The sequence below is a fragment of the Anolis carolinensis genome, chromosome 6 (genome assembly GCF_035594765.1).
Source record: "Anolis carolinensis isolate JA03-04 chromosome 6, rAnoCar3.1.pri, whole genome shotgun sequence".
NCBI classification, from domain to species: Eukaryota; Metazoa; Chordata; class Lepidosauria; order Squamata; family Dactyloidae; genus Anolis; species Anolis carolinensis.
Window position 1 is genome coordinate 14,727,924 of NC_085846.1, and position 16,671 is coordinate 14,744,594.

General features: G+C 41.9%; 1 long non-coding RNA gene across 2 annotated transcripts; it reads right to left on the reverse strand.

Moving 5' to 3' along the window:
- Nucleotides 1-6,797: 6,797 nt before the first annotated feature.
- LOC103279919 (uncharacterized) lies at nt 6,798-13,355 on the reverse strand. 2 transcript variants are annotated; one of them, XR_009999875.1, is made up of 5 exons: nt 12,420-13,355; nt 11,401-11,522; nt 9,327-9,434; nt 8,859-8,928; nt 6,803-8,285 (listed from the first exon to the last, which is right to left on the reverse strand). It is a non-coding gene; the product is annotated as an uncharacterized LOC103279919 (long non-coding RNA). The 2 variants fall into 2 exon arrangements; XR_507059.3 differs by lacking the exon at nt 12,420-13,355 and having other exon boundaries at nt 6,798-8,285; nt 11,401-12,395.
- Between the last annotated feature and the right edge of the window lie 3,316 nt (nt 13,356-16,671).

Sequence of the window (16,671 nt, forward strand, 5' to 3'; positions counted from 1 at the left end):
TATATTAAGATATTCACATGTGCATATATACGGTCCAGCGCATAATGGAGTGCCAATTTAGAGGCCGCTCTGAGTCCCCTTCAGGGTTGAGATAGAGCAGGATAAAATACAGTAAATAAATAAATAAATAAATAGACTAACATTAAAAAGCACCATACAATGTTGGCTCATAAAAACAAAATACTACGTGAATAAAATAATCTATATATATAAAATGATAAAGTTGTTTGCGCAGTGACTATAACAACAAAACAAAACATCCCAGAAATACGAAATTTGGCAACACAATGCAAAAGGCTTGCCTCCAGGTTACAACAACACAACCACACCACAAAACCACAATCCAGACCCACAACACTCACAACAACGCATCATGCGATAACAACACAACTAAACGCCCCAGAAATACAAAACTTGGCAACACAATGCAAAAGCCTTGCCTCCCAGTTGTAACAACACAACCACACCACAAAACCACACAGGACTCACAAAAGTCACAACAACACATCGTGACTATAACAACACAACTAAACGCCCCAGAAATACGAAACTTGGCAACACAACACAAAAGCCTTCCCTCCAGGTTGTAACAACACAACCACACCACAAAACCACAATCCGGACCCATAAAACTCACAACAACGCATCGTGACTATAACAACACAACTAAACGCCCCAGAAATACGAAACTTGGCACACAACTAAACGCCCCAGAAATGTAAAACTTGACAACACAACGTAAAAGCCTTGCCTCCCGGTTGTAACAACACAACCACACCACAAAACCACAATCCGGACCCACAAAACTCACAACAATGCATCGTGACTATAACAACACAACTAAACGCCCCAGAAATACGAAACTTGGCACACAACTAAACACCCCAGAAATACAAAACTTGACAACACAACACAAAAGCCTTTTCTCCCGGTTATAACAACACAACTACACCACAATACCACAATCCTGACCCACAAAACTCACAACAACGCATCGTGACTATAACACAACTAAACGCCCCAGAAATACAAAATTTGACAACACAACGCAAAAGCCTTGCCTCCCAGTTGTAAAAACACAACCACAACACAAAACCACAATCCGGACCCACAAAACTCACAACAACGCATCATGACTATAACAACACAACTAAACGCCCCAGAAATACAAAACTTGGCAAAACAATGCAAAAGCATTCCCTCCCAGTTGTAACAACACAACCACACCACAAAACCACAATCCGGACCCACAAAACTCACAACAACGCATTGTGACTATAACAAATACAAAATTTTACAACACAACTCATCCACCTCCCCAATCCCTCCCCAATCCACACTTGGCCTCCAAAAAAACAATTACAATAATAACAATGACAACAACAACAACAACAATAAGAATCAACACCATCACAGGCAAGAAACAGCCAGGCACTGAGGCTGAGAGGCCAGTCAGTAGTACACTGGGCCTCCAAAAAACAATACAGTAGCATCTAACTTATCCAACCTTCATAATCACTACAACAACAATAATAATAAACACTACAGCTACACAGGCAAAACAAAAAAAGACTATTGTACCACAATAAAAATATAAACCGCACTCAGCAGAATCAGACATTACAACTAACAACAAACCAAAGACAACAGGGATCTCAAGCAATTATCAATCAACACAAAAATTGAAGAAGGTAACAGACTTCAAATACTACTACTAATGTGAGTATAAAGAAGGTGAAGGTCACAGCATCAATACAACCTAATGTAGACTGACCAACACCACCAGACTAAGCCACAGCAACGCGTGGCCGGGCACAGCTAGTGCTATATATTTGTTTTGCTGTAACATAGCTGGGGCTTGGATAAGTTACTTTTTTGGCCTGCTGCTCACAAAATCTGCCAGCTAGAGTCCATGCTGACTGGGAATCATGAGTGTTTCTCCTGCTGAGAATCGGTATATGCAATATGTATGTACTTAGCTGAGTCTGTATTTGATTATTAAAAGTATTTCTGCTGGCTGCCGCTTTAATCAGCTGATTAGTGTTGGTGACCAGAGAGGCCTCTTACATATTAAAAGGTTTCCATTACAATTTGATGTTCTGATTCTATGTCTCTATAAGGCTGCAACATAATGTGTAAAAAGTATTATAATTTTATCAGAATAGAGCTTGAAATGTTTCTCGTATCATAAAAGATATGTTACTGCTGATTGGTCGTTGCTTTATATTTTATTTTTATTTTTAATTATTTTATTGCAGGTTCCTTTGAGGACTGTTATTGATGAAACAGTAAGATATAAAACATTTTAAATAAACATTGAAGCCTGACATTGAAACATGTTTTAGAAGTCAAGGTTCTTTTTACTTCAATGGTGTGCTTTTAGCCTCAGATATAGCCATGGTAGTTTAATGTTGCTATGGAAGTAAAAGCCATAACAGGAACAATGAATTTCAGAAACTATTTTCTTGATCTGGTAGCGTCTTTGTAGAGGTGGAGGAGGGTGGAGAGCAGAACAGAGAAAGTGAAGGGGGGCATTCTCTTCATCCCACCGTCTCCTCTTTAAAACCTTGTGGTCTTTCCCCCCTTTCCTGTCTCTTGCTCAGGGGCTGTTTCTTTTTCTAGGGCTTGATATTTTCATAGTGAGTCCATTTCCCTTCTGAGGGTCAGAGCCCGGGTGGGGGCAAATGACGCCGGGACAGAGACTCATTCGTAGTCTTTTTGCTGTGGCAGTGTCTGAGGAAAATGCAAACAATAAAGCCGACAGAGACGCTGACCACAATGACCTTTCAGCAGTCCAACCACAGAGCACACCAAGAAGGCAAAACCCACCGGCTTCATTCCCCTTTCCTGATAATTCCGGGCCAGGGGATCCCTCTTCAGCTCCCCTCAACTGAATCCCCTTATTCGTGATCTGGAGCCTTAGTTGCCATTCCACTTTTCAACCTGACCTCAGTGTTGGCAGTTAGCTTCAAACGAATAAAGATAACAATCGAAAGTACACAAGCAAAGGGATACTGGATGTCGTATGTGAAGAAGCGGATCTGATATCATACACTCTTGTGTTATAAACGCTCCGATTGGTATCATCTGCGCAAAAAGGAAATTTACATTAGCTAACTAGTTGAGTGGGCATATCTGCCTACGGATGGAGAGTTCTCATGTAATGCTGAATAATGGCTTACTTACTTCCATCTTTTCCTCTGACGAAGCAGACTGAAAGCTTCTACTTAATATAAACCACATTTTAGCATGGTGTCTGTATCCCTATACTGTAGTTATTTGTGAATCTGGTTGTTCAAATACACCGGCTTCAACTGTATTTAAAGCCGCTATTTCCGTGGTTCTCAAACTGTGGGTCCCCAGATGTTTTGGCCTTCAACTCCCAGAAATACTAACAGCTGGTAAACTGGCTGGGATTTCTGAGAGTTGTAGGCCAAAACACCTGGGGACCCACAGGTTGAGAACTGCTGTGCTATTTCAACAAATCATTGGGACCATAACCCCCAACATTTCGCAGATGACAACCTGGACAATAAAGCCATCCAATGTGAGTGTGGCCAAGATGACAGAAATTATTAATGAACAGACAAGCTATAAAAAACTGAAACAATTTCTTGAACCTTTAGGGAAGGGCAAGATTCTGTCCTCTGTTTGCAGTAATTGAAGCAAGTTGAGGGGGGATATGGGGCATTTTAAAAAAGTTTTTTTTTTGTAACAGGAGCAACTTGAGATACTGCAAGTTGCTTCTGGTGTGAGAGAACTGGCCCTCTGCAAAGACGTTGCCCAGGGGACGCCTGGATGTTTTGATGTTTTTACCATCTTTATGGGAGGCTTCTCTCATGCCCCCGCATGGAGCTGGAGCTGATAGAGGGAGCTCATCTGAGCTCTCCCTGGGTTGGATTCGAACCGGCAACCTTCAGGTCAGCAATCCAACCTTGAAAGTCATCAGTCCTGCCAGCACAAAGGATTAACCCACTACGCCACTGAGGGCTCCATTTTAAAAGTTGAAAAAGTGAGACAACAGAGGATTAATCTGTACAGTTAGAGGATATTGAGTTATGAGTAACTGCAGTACAATTTGGACAATTATGTTTATAATAATAATAATAATAATAATAATAATAATAATAATAAGAAGAAGAAGAAGAAGAAGAAGAAGCTTTATTTCTATCCTGCCTATCTCTCAGTCTCCATGGAGACTCAACGCGGTTCACAACAAACAGGCAAATATTCAATGCCATAAAGTGTGATCAGCGACATAAACTACCATAAAAAATGGAAGAAAAGACATCTCAATTATGTCCCCACTGGGGGAGAGAAGCAACAAGCCCAATGTTGTCACTATTTATTCTTGTAACATTAAACTATGATTTACTATTATTGCCATGTCAAACTCAGTATGAAACTCAGAAATGTATTCTGTGTAATGATATGAATAGGAATAGATGGTTCATTTAGGAGAGTGGGTCATGGAGCCTTTCTCTTACTGAAATCACTCTCTCTCACACAAAATAGACTTACACATTACATCCATCAATGTCCTCCATCCAGAATGTATGCTCTTTCTCTTACTCAAGTCACTTTTTTCACACACAAAATAAGTTTTACACAACCATCAATGGCCTCTATACATAAGGAGGAAAAATACACAAATTCTGTTCACTTGCAATCACATTTATAAATGTACTTAAACAGGAGAAAGAAGATAATAAAATCTTGGACATGGAAAATACACAACTGAATGCCAGAAAGTTCAGAGGCATATAAAGTGAGGAAATCTCAGAACCATAAGGTATAGAGGTGCAATTTCATTTCCAGTTTATTATAAAGTATACAGTTAGGTGTACTGAGTAGCATACACATACTGTGAGTGTGGGGAAGAGGTTCTTCATGGAATGGATAGCATGATTAAATAAATGTGCAGTACCTGAAAGTGTTTATCACAATACACATACGAAGAGTGAAGCAAATAACCACATATCTATACACCAGGGCCGGTCGGAGATAATTTTCGATGTTAAGCGGGGGTGCTGAAAAGCGCCCCCGCCACCAGTCCCGCCTCCCACGCCCTGGCCCCGCCTCCCACCCAGCGTGCCCTGGCCCCGCCTCCCACGCTGCGGCCTGGAGGGACCTCCGCTGCAGTCTGGCCAGCTAGAAAAGGCCAGACGGGAGAGGGCGAACTGGGCGGGAGGCGGGGCACCGTCAGGGCGGTGCCCCGCCTCCCACCCAGCCTGACGGCGCCCCCCCGGACCTGCGCCCGAGGCGGCGGCCTCACGTGGCCTCCATAGTGGGGCCGGCCCTGCTATACACACATACACAAACTGATCCTGTTATGCCATTATACATACCATGTGAAAGTTTTGCCCAAGGAGGAAAAACCACAACCACACACACACAAGCAGCAAAGAAAAGAACCACACACATCCCCACACAAGACTACGTAGATTCATAAATTCCAGTTCCATGGTTATCCACTCCCAAACTTCTACCAGTGAAAACAGATGTGCAGCCAACCAAACCTCATAAAGGAAAGCATACACAAAATTACTTAAATCCACAAACCAACCCAGTTTCACAAAGCTGCATGAAACATAATGCTGTCCTTTACATCTCAATGTACAGCTAATGCACACATACAAGAACTCACACATAGCTAACCTTAAACTCACAGCTTGGTTCCAAAATTTGGTTCACTTGGTTCATTGGGAAATCAATGGGACAAATTACACATCCCTTTGGTTTCAGTGGGAATTAAGTAAAACTAATGTATCAGAAAGTCTGGATTTTACCCAACAAATTTAAAAACATTATAAACCACCCATCTATTAAGTTATAACCTACTTTAAATGATTGCTGAAACAACAATAGAGAATTTACATACAAAATATATTCAAGAACATTGCCACATAAACCCATTTACTAAAATGTGCACAGATAATATTTGAAGGGTAATTAAATTACAAATATGCATTTCTGAAAGATACTGCCAAATTAAACCCTACTGTCCCATCCAGCCAGACCCATAATGCTGGATCTGTTGTGGTTTTACCGGAAGCGTCCAAACAATGTCTCCGCTAAAACCAAATTTATTTGGATCATAGCAGGGTTTCCCTGCTTTGTTCCGAATTAATTAAACATGGATAAGATCTGGATTTAAAGCTAAGAACCAGGTCTTACCAGGTGTGGGCCCTGTATGGATTGGGTCCGGGGACTGCTGGAGCCTGAAAAACTGAGAGGACATCCACCCCCTCCCACAAAACTCCAAATAACCCCTAAAATAAAGTTAAATTTACCTGGCGTCCATTACATTCCTCCTTGCACCAAGAGGGCACAAGGAAATTATGCACCAGGAGATGGGGGCAAGGAGGAAAATCCCTCCCTCTCCCCCTGTTCTCCTGGCACATTGTTTCTTCGTGCCAGGAGGGCACGAGGAGGAATGTAATGGCAGTCAAGTCAGTTTAAGTTTATTTTTAGGGGTTATTTGGGGGACTTTGGGGGTGGTTTGTAATCAAGATGGCATGTAGACACCCCCCTCCCCCCAGGAAAGCCTGGGTTTTTTGAGGGCAGTAGGGAGTCAAACCCACACTAAAGCAGGGTTTTTAAACCCACTTTGGTGCGGGTTTAATTCCTGTCTGGAAGCACCCTACGTTTACTCAAACAAGGATAACATATATTACATCCAGAAGAGGCTTGGATCCATTCTGGCAGATCTTACAGAATATGGAAAACTGGGAACCATTCACAAATTGCAGCATTCAATTCCACCTTACCTTGGAAAGGAAAAAAAGAAAACATAAGTAGTATAGTGCCATTAGCACCATGTATATTACATTATATTATGGTAGAGCACAATAACATTTAATAATAATAATAATAATAATAATAATAATAATAATAATAATACTTTATTTTTCTACTCCGCCACCATCTCCCCGAAGAGACTCGGGGTGGCTAAAATGGGGCCAAGCCCAAACAAAAACAAAATATGACAGATAAAACCAATATAAAAACAATATCAACATAACATTCAGATATAATAAGCAAATTAAAAACACAAAATACAAAAACACGGTAATATCCAGATAGGGAAGGTAAAAAAAAAAAAGAACATCACCATCAATGGATAAAATGGGGGCGATCAAGTCAAAAGTGCATAATTTCAAGACCTTTAATAAAGTGCCTGGACAAGTGTCAGAGCGTTTCCTGAGATAATTTGGGTTAGGATAGGTAGGAGGGAAAATAAAATGTGAGGAAACAGTATGTCAATGAGAGGGGTCTAACATGTCATTGATTATTCAAATGCACATTTAAAAAGGCATGTTTTTAGCTGTTTAATAAAGGCAGACAGGGTTGGGGCCAGTCTGATCTCCCTACGGAGGGAAATCCAAAGCTGAGGGGCCACCATAGAGAAGGCCCTCGTTCCAACAATCCAAACCTGTGATAGTGAGGGGAACGAGAGGAAAGCCTCCCCAGAAGATCGAAGAGATCTTGTAGTCTCATCGGGGGAAAGGTGGTCGTGAAGGTAGACAGGTCCCGAACCGTTCAGGGCTTTGTAGGTGATTACCTGCACCTTGAATTGGGACCGGAAAGTGAATGGCAGCCAATGGAGCTCCTTAAGCAGGGGGGTTGACCGCTCCCATTTCCAACTACTCTGAAGTTGTAAATTGGTCCCTACTCTCTTTTTGTGTAGGAAGTAGACCTTTCAATATAGTTTTAATATGTTTTTCTTTGTATTGCATCACAGTATGTTTGTGTAATTGTTGTTTTATTTTTCAATAATATATGCTGTCTTGACAGATTTCAGAAAGGTAGCATAGAAATAAACTAAAGAACTAACTAAATAACATTTTATGCAGAGATTTATCAGCTTTGGTTTAGAGACTGATAATTTTGTCGAAGGGAAACATAACAATTTTTTAAACATGGTTTCCAGTTTCAGTCTTGCTGAGGCGATAAGCCCGAAGTGCCTTGTGCCACTTTATAATGCAGGTGAAGCTGTATACGGGTTTCTCCTATAGGCACATATCTATTCATATCAAATGGCAAATATGCCAGGAGCAAAGGTCTAGGCTAGACATATTTCTAATATGTTAGTTTAAAGTTGATGTTATGGAAGAGTAGTAAAATAAATGACTCACTCACCTGCAGTCTGAAATGGTACTGCCCAAACATAATTGATATATCTAATTTGTTGGACTTAGTCAGATTGGGTTCAGTAACTTTTCTTTGTTGCCAGTCTTTATTGTTCCTTTTACCAGCTTTTAAAACTTCAGTGGCTGGGACTCCTGTGGATAGGAAAAGACTCATTATTTTTTACTTTGGGATATAACATTCCTTTAAGCCACCTTTTAAAGTGATGACATTTTCTGGGCGCTTTACATCAAAGGCTTCAAGAATCTGAGCTAGGTCCTGGTTTCTTTGAGGGATAGAACTTTGGCTGATTACAGTAAGCCCCCCACTTTTGCAGGAGTTAGGGGTGCAAGACTCCTGAAAATGTGAAAACCTATAAATCTAACAAATACTCATTTTAAACCTGACAGTATGTATAGAGAATTTAGAAATTGACCATAGAATCAGACTGGAGGTCCTACATATGCCTAGAGAAGTGTTCTCTCCAAGAATCTCTAGATACCCCTTCTAGAATTGCTCTGGATAACCTAGGAATTCCTAGTGATAACATATTTGGGCCCATTTTATTTTTTTGGCTGTTCATAGTATTAATAGAATTCTCCTCCTTCTCTACGTTTCAAATGAGTTGATTTTCTTCTTGTTCACTGTCCAGTTTTCACAGCTTACGTATATAGAAATTAGAAATTGTATGGCACAGATGATTCTGACTTTGATATTTAATGTTATACCTTTACATCTTATCAAGTTCCTTTGTGACTTCCCTTCCAAGTAAGTGTCTTCTGAGTTCTTGACTGCAGCCTATATTTTGATTTATGGAAAAACCAAGACATAGAAAATGTTCAATCAGGGTCTTCATAATACACTTTATGTAAATCATCTATGATAATTCTAATTTCATAAACATTCAATTGGGTGTCTTTGTATTTTCTTCCTTAATTTTCATCAGTAGTTGTCCCGGGTTTTTGCTATTTATTACTTGTAATATGAGATCATCCGCATATCTTTAAATTGTTGTTACTTCCCTTAATTTGCATACTTTTTCCTTAAAGTCTAATCGCTAATTTAATATACAGTTCCACATTTAAATTAAACAGGGCAGCAAGATTCAGTTTTCTCTGGTCCAGTTGCCAATTAGAAATCATTCTGATGTTTCATATTCTGTCCTGACAGTGGCCTCTAGTATGGAGTATACTTACACATCAGAACAATCAAATGTGGTACACCAGTTTCTTCTCAAGTGATCAATTGTGGTTTGAGTTGTTGTTGTGATCCACACCATCAAAGGCTTTGCACATCTTCTTCTTCTGAAATTTAGACAGTAGTAGATAATTATGGAACTGAATAGATAACAAATAATTTAAACTAACTTGAAGAATTTTCTGCATTGAAAATTTCTTGCATGGATGGTTAAGGATCATTTTGCACACTATCTGTATGTGCACAGACACCTCCCCTTGTGTGTGACCCACATTGTGTGTGCATGTGCATGTATTTGGGAGGAAACTTCTTTGCAGCATGCAACTCACTATTTTTTGCCAATGAGTCAGGCGGATGGTACGTGTGCCACTTTGCAAAGTCTCCCAGTCTGAAGAGCCTGTTGAAGGTGGAGAGAGAGCCTGCACATTCATATGACCTTTGCCAGGGCCTTCTCCCTTATGAAGAGGGAATGGGCCCATTCCCAGTTGCTTAATCTGGGCATCCTGTTCTGACACTTCATTTAGTCAGTATACAGTTGGAAAAGCCCTCATGGGCTTTAATCCAGAGACGGAGAGAAGATTTCCCCCATCACCTCATGCCCAAATATTTACCTATCCGGCTTGTGTTTTCCTTGGCACTAGCCCTGCTCCTTGATATTCCATCTCAGGTTTTTCTGTTTTATATCTTCCATTCCCAGGTTGTTCCTTCAACCCAATATGGGCTCAAAAAGCCATAAGATATCCATGGCATAAGGCGTTGCTGGCATAATTACATGCCTAGTAATAAGGGCTAGCAACTTTTCAAAAAGAAAGAAATCTGGTATGCTTGGGAAGCTGTATGTTATGTACAATCTGTGCTTTCCTTGAATTTGCATGGGATCACAGAATGAATAAAATAATGGGGATTGGATTGTTCACAAAATAGGCTTGGTCAATATGATTAACTTCTATCCCTGAAATATTGAGGAAATTATATAGTACTGTAACATGAAAAATTCTGTTATGTTAATTTTTATCAAATTGACTGAGTTATGGCAACCTTACAGATAAGAGAGCTCCAAGTCACCCTTTCATCCAAAGCTCCATCCATTGCAAACTGAGAACTATAGCTTCTTTGACTGAGTTTATTCATCTTTTCCTTCTGCCTTTCACCTGACAAGCATTATTGTTTTTTGTAGTGATTCTAGTGAGTCAAAATCTTGGAATGCATAAAATAATAATAATTATGTCAACCCCCCCAGCCCCAATATTTGTGATTGGGAATTGGGATTATCAGGAAAAGGGAATCGTTCATATACAGATTTCCCCTAATTGCTGCACACTGCTACAAAAACCTGCCATTTTGAAATTAGCTTCAGAAACAAATTACATATCCATTGAAATGTATTATATTGACAAAACTATATTTCTATTTCTCACTAGATCCAGTTTTTATGTTCCCAACTAGCCCTCTTTCTCCACTGGACATTTCAGTTGTAGACCAATTTATGGATGAAGGCCTAAGTGGAAATATATATCATATTTGCAGATGTTAATGTAGCCAATCCAGTCTTTGTCAGTCTCCTATACTAATGGTGACTTCCCTTGTGAGAACCTTGTGACATCTTATCTAAGATTTTTGAATGACTAGACCTGGAATGACTTGCCTAAGGCAACTACAGAATCCAAAGATTAAGCTGAGAAACCAGAACTTTAGAAACAGCAACAAAAGTTAAGGGGAAATTACATTTAATGAAGGTTTTATGTAATTGTCCATTTGTTGACGTATTTGAATGTAGATCTGAAGATCTCTCTTTCTGTATTTTTCTGCCCTGGAGCATTTCGGGTACCTTCTTGGATCTCAAAGTCATGTTTAAATATGAGAACCTAAACTGTGAAGTTTAGCTCCATACAAATGATACTTACATATCACTTTCTTTACTTGTGTGTGCAAGAGGGGAGTTGTTTTTAAAATTAAACCTGGATGCTACATTTCAAGACTTCGGGACCTACTTTACATTGAATGCATCAATACTGTCAACTCTAAATGGAGCTGCTGACCAGGGTTTTAGCCAAGATTCTTTCACAGACCTACCTGGAGATCCCTAGTATTCTGGTAGTGGTCTTTTGTGAAAACACTGACCAGGTTCCACCATATGTATTTTCCAAGATCATACAAGATCAGGTGTCTTCCATGTTGTATGATAATTAGAAACACTATGGGAGAGAAAAGAAGAGATTGTTTTGGGTGAAGAACAAATACATACTACTACCCATTTGGATACACAGGCTGAAATTTCAGGTAAGATGATGGCTTGCAGTGGGCTCTTTTTCCCTCATAAAGGAAGGAAAAGGTAAAGGGGAGCATGTGAGACATGAGTTTTGTCTCTGTCTCATACACAAGTGCGCTACTCGCTTGGGCGAACGGCCGGCTGATGGTAAAGTTCCGATTGCACTCACGCTTACACACCCCCTCACGCCACCTCATTGCACACACACCTTGGCCTGGGGCTGTGTTTATGCCTGAGTCACAGTGGGGGAAACTGTATGTCTGGGGCCCGCCCGGCTGGAGGGCTGGACAGACAGACTTCCAATGGACAAGTAGAGGCTCTCTTTGTGTGTGGACGTGTGTTTGCGGCAAAGAAGGGTGATCTGAAAGATCCAGGATCTGTTGTGTGTGTTTTGACCCAAAAATGGGCCAAAATAAACTGGTTGCATAGGAGCCTAAAGCAAAAGTGCGATAAAGGAAGTTTTACAAAAGTCTAAAGAAAATTGACCTACAGTTGGTTCTGTCCTGGATCAGTCAGAAGCTGATGCTAGATTTACCAGTGGCAACCAGCCTTGAGCCCAGGATTCTACATCCATAGCAAAGTACGTGGCTCCTTTGGGCTCCTCAGGCAAAGCCATGTAATGATTACAGGAAGCCTTGTCATAAAAGGGCTTCTCAGCTAAGCTGCTTCTCCAAAGAAATTGGTCTGCTAAATCAGATTAATTTCACCCAGCAGGCCATGCTGGAAGGAGCCAAGGCTAGGAATGTTGGCAAAGGCCAGAGAGGTCCCTGACTCCTTTTCTTCAGAGGGCACTTAGGGGAAACAACACTCATTAGCCCCACACCTTGTGGTTACTGTGGACTCAGACAGTGCTTCCGTTTACAATACAGTACTGACGTGAGCTGGGATTTTAATTCCTTGGCCAAGATTCAGGATTTCCAAACTGTTTGTTTTGTAAACTGCAGCGAAGCGTTTGGTCATTCTTGCTGATCCATTGACATTTTCATGGAGCTCGGTTTGGGGCAGCCTCTGGAAAAGCCCATATTGCATCAATTCCATGTCTGCTTCCTTGCGAGAAGCTCTGCTTTGTTGTACAAAGACACTTAAAGGGTATCATCTATCATCCAGTGTCATGCAAAAGCCATGGGGAATTCTACAAACTTAGTTTCCCATCGCTGTTCCTCCTTCCAATGCTGTGGTTTCTTCCCATATGATGCTTGTACAATACTGGCTTGGAAGCTAATTAAAAAGTTTACAATACAGTAGAGTCTCACTTATCCAAGCCTCGCTTATCCAAACTTCTGGATTATCCAAGCCATTTTTGTAGTCAATGTTTTCAATATATCGTGATATTTTGGTGCTAAATTCGTAAATACAGTAATTACAGCATAACATTACTGCATATTGAACTACTTTTTCTGTCAAATTTGTTTTATAACATGATGTTTTGGTGCTTAATTTGTAAAATCATAACCTAATTTGATGTTTAATAGGCTTTTCCTTAATCCCTCATTATCCAAAATATTCGCTTATCCAAGCTTCTGCCGGCCCGTTTAGATTGGATAAGTGAGACTCTACTGTAATAGCAAATGCCATATAATACTGATTTCTGCTTAGGAGCCCTTTCTTAATCCACGGTTACAGCACAATGATTCCACTTTAACTGCCATGGCTGAATCCTGGGACTTATTGTTTGTTGAGACACAAGAAATCCCTGCCTGTGATTGATAAAAAATGTTCCCTAAAGACTACAAATCCCAATATTTTGAAGGATGGAATCAAAGTGGAATCACAGTGTGAATTATATAATATGAAAATAGTTGTGGAGTCCCAGAATTTGTGGTGCAGGAAGCATCCTATTACTGTTTTTAATCCTATGTCCAAGGTCACATACTAAAGTGTACCTTAAAATGTACACATATACATTGTAAAGTATCATACAATGTCTTTCTGTGCAGACTTGGAAAATGTTGGGAGAAGTGAGAATATCCTAAAGATCAGCAAAGTGTAGTCCTGAAAATGTTATTAGACTGCAGCTATATACTCCTGTCCCCATCACTGTTCTAGAAATACAGAGACTGGGAATCACAACTCTCATGCTCGTTTTGAATAAATATGTTAATATTTCTCTTGCTTGGCTTTAGGCTAGATACAAAACCTATGGCTAGAGATTTCCTACTTCTAATATAGTGGATATCCTTGGTGGATTAATGAGAGGAAGTACCATCTAGGTATCTCAATCCTAAACTATCTAGACTTGAAGCATTAAAGCACTTTACCCATCTATCTCATCCATTGGGTTTACAACTTACATCCATGCACTTTAGCCCAGGCTTGTTTTTGTTTAACCTTGGTTGTTTCTAAATTATGCTTTACTATGTTATTATTGTTTTTTTTGCTATTTTTATTTATTTATTTATTTATTTATTTTTCAAACTTATATGCCGCCACTCCCCTAGGGCTCGGGGCGGCTTACAAGACCCGGCTAAAATCAACAATTTAAAAACATCTTAAAACATCTTTAAAAATATCTTAAAAACATCTTAAAAGCACCTTTTAAAACAGAACTCAAAGGCCTGCCGAAACAGGTGTGTCTTACATGCCCTGCGGAAAGCCGACAAGTCCCGGAAGGCACGGACTTCAGGTGGCAAGGTGTTCCAGAGAGATGGCGCCACTGCTAAAAAGGCTCTGTGTCTAGTTGCTGTTAGACGCAAGGCCTTAAAACTGGGGACTTCCAACAGGTCTTGGTCCTCAGAACGGAGGGATCTCTGGGGTTTGTAGGGAGTGAGGCGGTCCCTCAGGTACATCGGCCCTAGACCATGTAAGGCCTTAAAGGTAAGTACCATCACTTTGAAAGTGATCCGGTGCTCAATTGGTAACCAGTGCAGCTGCCGTAAGATTGGTGTTATGTGGCATCTCATTGGGACTCCCGCAAGGAGCCGGGCAGTTGCATTTTGCACCAATTTGAGCTTCCGGATCACCGACACAGGAAGGCCGATGTAAAGGGCATTACAGTAGTCCAGTCTCGAGATGACCGTAGCCTGGATCACCGTAGCCAGGTTGTCCCTAGACAGATAGGGGGCTAGCCGTCTAACCTGCCGAAGATGAAAAAAGGCGGTTTTGCTAACGGCAGAGACCTGGGCCTCCATCGTCAGTGAAGGGTCCAAGAGGACTCCCAGACTCTTTACTAGTGAAGACGGGCGTAGCGCTTCGCCATCCAGGATTGGCAACTGGATATCCCCACTGCCCAGTCGGCCCAGCCATAGGATCTCCGTCTTTGCTGGATTCACCCTCAACCTACTGGAACGCAACCATCCAATAATGGCCTTGAGGCACTGATGAAAATTGTCGGGTACAGAATCCGGTCGGCCTTCCATCTTTAACACAAGCTGAGTGTCGTCAGCATATTGATAACACTCGAGCCCGAAATCTCGGACCAGCTGAGCAAGTGGTCGCATATAGATGTTAAACAACAGAGGGGAGAGAATGGCCCCTTGAGGCATCCCACAAAGTAGAGGGGACCTTTCAGAGACCAGGCCTCCCCTCTCCACTCGCTGTCCACGGTTGTGAAGAAAGGAGGCCAGCCAATTTAAAGCTGTCCCCCTGACTCCAACAACGGCAAGGCGGTGGGTCAAAAGATTATGATCGACTGTGTCAAATGCTGCAGTGAGGTCCAATAACACGAGCAGCACTGACCCGCCCTGATCAAGCTGGCATTGAAGGTGATCCGTGATGGAGACCAGCACAGTCTCTGTCCCGTGCCCCGCACGAAAGCCGGACTGGGAGGGATCTAATCCGGCTGTGTTGTCTAGGAACTGTTGCAACTGCTCCGTTACTGCCCTCTCAATCACCTTGCCCAGGAACGAGAGGTTCGAAACTGGGCGATAGCTGGAGGGAACCGAACAATCTAAATCTGGTTTCTTCAGCAGGGGAGAGATCACCGCCTCTTTTAAACCCTCTGGAAAGACTCCTTGCTCAAGGGAGCTGTTTATTATCTTCAACAGAGGGTCACGTAATCCCTCCATGCAGGATTTTACCAACCAGGAGGGACACGGATCAAGGGAGCAAGTGGTTGGTCTAGCTGCAGCTATGAGCCTATCGACAGCCTCTGCGTCCAGTGGGATGAACCGGTCGAGAGTAGGCCCAGCAAGTGGCCATGGAGTCTCAAGTTCTCTCCTTGTATCAATTGTGGCAGGGAGGTCCCGGCGTAGTAGTGAGATCTTGTCAACAAAATAGCTTTGGAAAGCCTCGGCTGAAGGGGCCTGATCATCACTTTTTGGGTTGGTAGGAACCGTCGTTAGAGATCTAATTATTTTGAACAATTTTGCCGGTCGTGAGCTGGCGGATGCTATCAAAGAGGCATAATATACTTGCTTTGCTTCGATGATAGCATGCTCATAGGACTCCATAAATGCCCTATAAGCTGATCTCGAAGCTCTGTCATGAAGTTCTCGCCATACGCCCTCTAGCCTTCTCTTTTCCCGCTTATTCGATCGAAGTTCCTCGGTGAACCAAGGAGACCGATTTCGGCGGGGTTGGAGAGGGCGTCTAGGGGCGATCTCGTCGAGTGCATTGGATAGCCTGATGTTCCATGTGTCCACCTGCACATCGATCGAGTCGCTGACAGGCTCCAGATCCTTCAGAGCATTCTGGAACCTATTAGGTTCCATAAGTCTTCTTGGTGCCCTTGTCAGGTGGGTAGGCATGCTCCAGCCTGACCCTCAGGGCACAGTGATCCGACCATGGAACCTCTATAATAGAGGCTTGGGTCACTTGAATTCCTGCACTGAAGATCAAGTCTAACGTGTGTTCTGCCTGATGCGTGGGCCCAGTACTACAGAGCGAGAGTCCTAGTGTCTCCATGGTGGACACTAGGTCCGTAGCTGCTGCTGAGCAAGAGTCTGTATCAGTGTGGACATTGAAATCCCCAGGACGATAAGTCTGGGGAACCTCAAGGACCACTCCGACACAGTCTCGAGCAGCTGGGATAGGCTGTCTGCTGGTGCACTAGGCGCACGGTACACCAGTAGGAAGGCTATGCTCTCAGGGGAATCCCACACCAGACCAACACTTTCAATGCCAAAGATGTCCAAAAC